Source organism: Pempheris klunzingeri, unplaced genomic scaffold (genome assembly GCF_042242105.1).
Source record: "Pempheris klunzingeri isolate RE-2024b unplaced genomic scaffold, fPemKlu1.hap1 Scaffold_859, whole genome shotgun sequence".
Lineage (NCBI taxonomy): Eukaryota > Metazoa > Chordata > Actinopteri > Acropomatiformes > Pempheridae > Pempheris > Pempheris klunzingeri.
This window is the reverse complement of record NW_027255334.1, coordinates 916-5577: the sequence shown is the minus strand read 5'-3', so window position 1 is coordinate 5577 and position 4662 is coordinate 916. Positions and strand designations below refer to the sequence as shown.

At 29.6% G+C, this 4662-nt stretch overlaps 1 pseudogene; it reads left to right on the top strand.

The window, feature by feature from the left end:
• Nucleotides 1-1970: 1970 nt before the first annotated feature.
• Nucleotides 1971-2667, top strand: LOC139225558 (fatty acid CoA ligase Acsl3 pseudogene; annotated as a pseudogene).
• Nucleotides 2668-4662: the final 1995 nt, after the last annotated feature.

The following is a 4662-nucleotide window of genomic DNA, read 5'->3' as shown; positions in this document are numbered from 1 at the left end:
AAAATATCCTGTATTAATTCCAGATGTCCGACTATCCGAGTGCGCATCATTTCATACACGGAGGAAGGTTTATATACTCAAGTGGATTTTTTGTATACTAACCATACAAGACTTTTTTCTATACTTTAAAATCAAACAATTTCAAGTAGTCAAATAATGGACAAATCTAGTGAACATAATATTGATGAACCAAATAGTTGTGATATACAGACATCAACCTCAATTAAAGATCAATTGATGTTAGGTACGTATGTATTTTTAACAACACCAGCATCATATTTAAAAGCATTACCTAACTACTTTCTAAATAAATATAAACGACGAAATTATCCACAAGAGCAATCAGTTATAATAAATCACGATGAAAATGAATTACATATTCGTAGAAAAGGATATGAAAAAAAACTTTTGACGGATTATGATGGACTTACAACGGTGACATCAATTTTTAGGTAAAAAATTACAATTTATTTGAATAATTATGTGTACTTTATAGTGATTGTATTGAAAAATTTTCACATAAACATTTTTTGGGTACAAGAACTATTATAAAAAAAGATACAATAACTACTAATGATAATAAAACGATGATCAAATTAACATTAGGTGACTTTACATGGGAAAGTTATGGTGAAATATGGCTAAAAATAAAATCATATTGTGCATTTTTGTTGTCCCTTAATATAGATAAATCACAACACATAGGAATATGGGCAGATACATCTGCTGAGTGGTTGTGTGTTTGTTTGGCATTAATGTATTTAAAAATCCAAGGTGTGACAGTATATTCTACATTGGTAGATGATGCAATAGTGTATGCACTTAACCTTACCGAAACAACAGGCATATTTGTTGATCAGAAATCATCTCAACGTTTGTTTCCTATTTTATCTAGGTTAACTCATATAAAGAGAATATTTTTGTTTGGAACCTATACAGATGCTGATTTTGAATGTATACCAGAAACAATTGAAAAACCAGTAATATATGATATTAAAAAGAGGGCTGAATATCCACGTAAATTATCAAAAGATATAAAAGATTCACGGAGAATAAGTAAATCTTTAAAAAAGATGCCAATGTATCATTCAATAGATGATAATAATTTAAATGGGACAAGGGGTGTCAACAACCAAAATACTCAAAATCATAATAAAAATAATAATGATGATGACAATGGCAATGAAAAGTCTGAATTAAAAAGATCTGATACTGTTGACACTACTAGTAATGAATTTACTTCCCCAATAATAATGATTCCTCAGGACAATAGTTGTGATAAAGAACATACTATTCCGTGTGATAATACCAACACTACTGCGAATAACAATATTAATGCTGAAAATGGTGATATTGTTGCAGATACGTCTGCTACAACTATTACTACTACAGCCAGCTCCTCTGATGCAACTACTACAGTGACAGCTGATTCTAATACAATAGCTGAAAATGGAATGACTGATTCGAATAATACTGAAGGTATTAAATGTATTGATTCGAAAAATAAAGATGAATATAATCCTGATGATACAGATTTGGATTATAAGAAAAAAAATGGATGTACAGATACCAGTAACAATGTTGAAACAAAAAATAAATCAAGTAATTTAGAGTCTGATTCAGAAACTAATAATATTAGATGCTATCATATCAGTCAATTTATTATTGATGGCAGAAAATATCTAAAAAATAATGAAATAGACTTCCCACAAGTTGACAAAGATGATATTGCTATTGTTATGTTTACTAGTGGTTCTAGTGGTGTACCAAAAGGGGTATATATTCAACATAAAAGTATTGTTGCGTCTATTGCTGCTGGTTCTTGCAATAAAAAATTATGGTACGATATTGTCTATTCTGCATATTTACCATTAGCACATATATTTGAATTTATTACTGAAATGAATGTTGCAGCAAATGGTGGTGCTATTGGATATTGTAGTCCATTAACCCTCACTGATACGTCGCCAATGGTAGCGGATGGTTCTAGAGGAGACCTAGTAGTGTTAAAGCCAACTGTCGGTACATTTGTACCGTTACTTCTCGAACGAATAAAAAAATCTGTTATGGAAAAAGTTCACCAGCGTGGTAATTTTGCTACATCTGTTCTTACCTACAGTATTTCTCACGCCAAAAGAATGCGGAATGTCAGTTGTGATGCACCAGTAGTTGAAAGATTAGCATTCTCAAAAATACGAAAAATTATTGGTGGAAATTTTAGATGGGCTGTTTGTGGTGGTGCACCACTTTCACCTATTACACAAGAATTTGCTAATATTTCGTTTGGATTTCCTATCATTCCTGGATATGGTCTTACAGAAACATGTGCTGCTGGTACTTTTGGCGAATTAGATGATTATAGTATTGATAATACTGGACCACCTTTTCATTCAGTTGAAATTAAATTGATTCCATGGACAGAAGGCGGCTATTCACCGACAGATAAACCTAACCCTAGAGGTGAAATTGTCATTGGAGGTGAATCTGTTGCACTTGGATACTATAAAAACGAAGAAGCAACCAAAGAATCATTCTATACTGACCCTAATACACAACAACGATGGTTTAAAACTGGCGATATCGGTGAATACATACCTATGGAACTATAAAAATTGTTGATCGTAAAAAGATATCGTCAAACTTAAACACGGAGAATATATATCTCTGGTTAGCATTGAAACTGTCGCACAACAGAGCCAATTGTTGAACTCTGCTGTGCATTACCAAATAATAATTCTGATCATATTGTATTGCTTGTAATGCCAAATCAACAAGTCTTGAACTCACATCTTTCAAAATAAACCCAAGTCTTTCTACTACGGATAATCCTTCTCCCTCTATAGATGTTTTAATAAATGATGAGCAAGTTAAAAGTTTTATCCACAAAGATATTATGAAATACTTTACTGAAGGTAAATTATCGAAATTCGAATCTCCAAAGTATGCATTATGGTCCCTGAAACGTGGACACCAGATACGGGTTTACTTACACCATCTTTGAAAGTTAGAAGAACCGAAATGACGAAATTTTACACGAAAATACTTGAATAACTAAAGTTCCAGCTAAAATTCATTTTCTTATATTTTGAATATAATGCTATTAACTTCCATTTCTTTATATTGTTATGGTTGTTTTTCTTTGAAATTTAAAATATGTTTTTTGTGTTCAATTTATTATTTTTTTAAATTAACATTATTACTCAAATAATGTTTAATCAGTGTTTAAGTAGAATTTGATATTTTTTTTCTGTTAAAGGCTGAACATATTGCTACATTAATGTATATATTTCTACACTAAATACATTAATTTATGACTGTCATTTTTTGTGAATAAAATCTTTCTTAATGCTTTTGTGTTTAGTGTATATCGTAGAGCGTTTTATTGCTAGAATTTTTATTAACAAAATAGTCTATTATAGTTAACAAGTATGATTGTGATACATTTTATATAATTCGTCTTATTACTTAAGATTAATTCACGGCTTTAGGTTTACTTTACGGAATTCATTTTGTTTATGGTCAACCCGATTTAGTTCGTGATTATTAGAAAAACTGATATATGGAGACAAATTTTGTAAAGATAACTAATTGGAAATTTAATAAATTTCTCAATCTTTATACTTTTATTTTGTTGGATACAATTTATGGGCAATTTAGGTCTGTTTTTATTTTGAAGAATTCGAATTTATTTACTAATTGCTTCTAGTAAAATTAAAACCGTATTAAATTATATTTTTAGTATAGCAGGATATTTCGGGTGTTACATCAATTAAGATTTGCACTGAACGACTCATAATACTTCTTTTCTACTTATTAGACATAAATATAGGTCGCATTCAGGTGGGAAAATGATATAATTATGTATATAATATTGTCCTATCACAAAAGTTCTGTTTTTACAAGTATGTTTAAGAAATGTCATTTTAATAAATCCATACACGTCTTATAAGAATGAAAATATTTCATGTACCTCAAATAGATGATAAATACCTCTTATATTAGTTTGTATATGCATTTTAATTTAGTCAGTTATTCCGTTTTTGTGAAATTCGACTAGTGATTCTGGCAGAGTATCTGCGATTCTTACGTACGACGACTTTTTATTAGTTGTGGAAAATCGTTAACATTGCGCGTGCGCTATATTGAATTCTGTAGGAAATAATAAACTTTTTTCCTACTCAAATTATATATATATATTTTTTTTTAAATATAATATTTCATAATATGTGTCACAGTATGTCATAATACTCATAGCTTTTATTTTTTCCGATTGTTTTTTTTAATAATATTGGCAGGATTTTATTTCTATATCCTGTTTAATGGCTTTTCGTATCTTTTAACTTTCCAGTAAAGTATTTTAGCCTTGAATGGGGTTGATCAAATTTCGCAAAGAAATGTCAGTTGAAACTTTCACTATTGTCATGAAGTGCCATCCGTTAATCTTTTGTAGTTTCAAGAAATGAAAAGAAATTTTGAATTATAGATATAATTTTCCTAGAAATAATAAAAAAAGAACATTTCATGATTGCAATTATTGGAGTTTTTGTAATACTTATTTAACTTGTCAAGTTCCATAGAAAAAAAATTTGGAGGAACAAATAAAAGGGGCATGCCCATTTTTATAAGGAATCGTCACTCCACAATGTTATACATATATCTTTC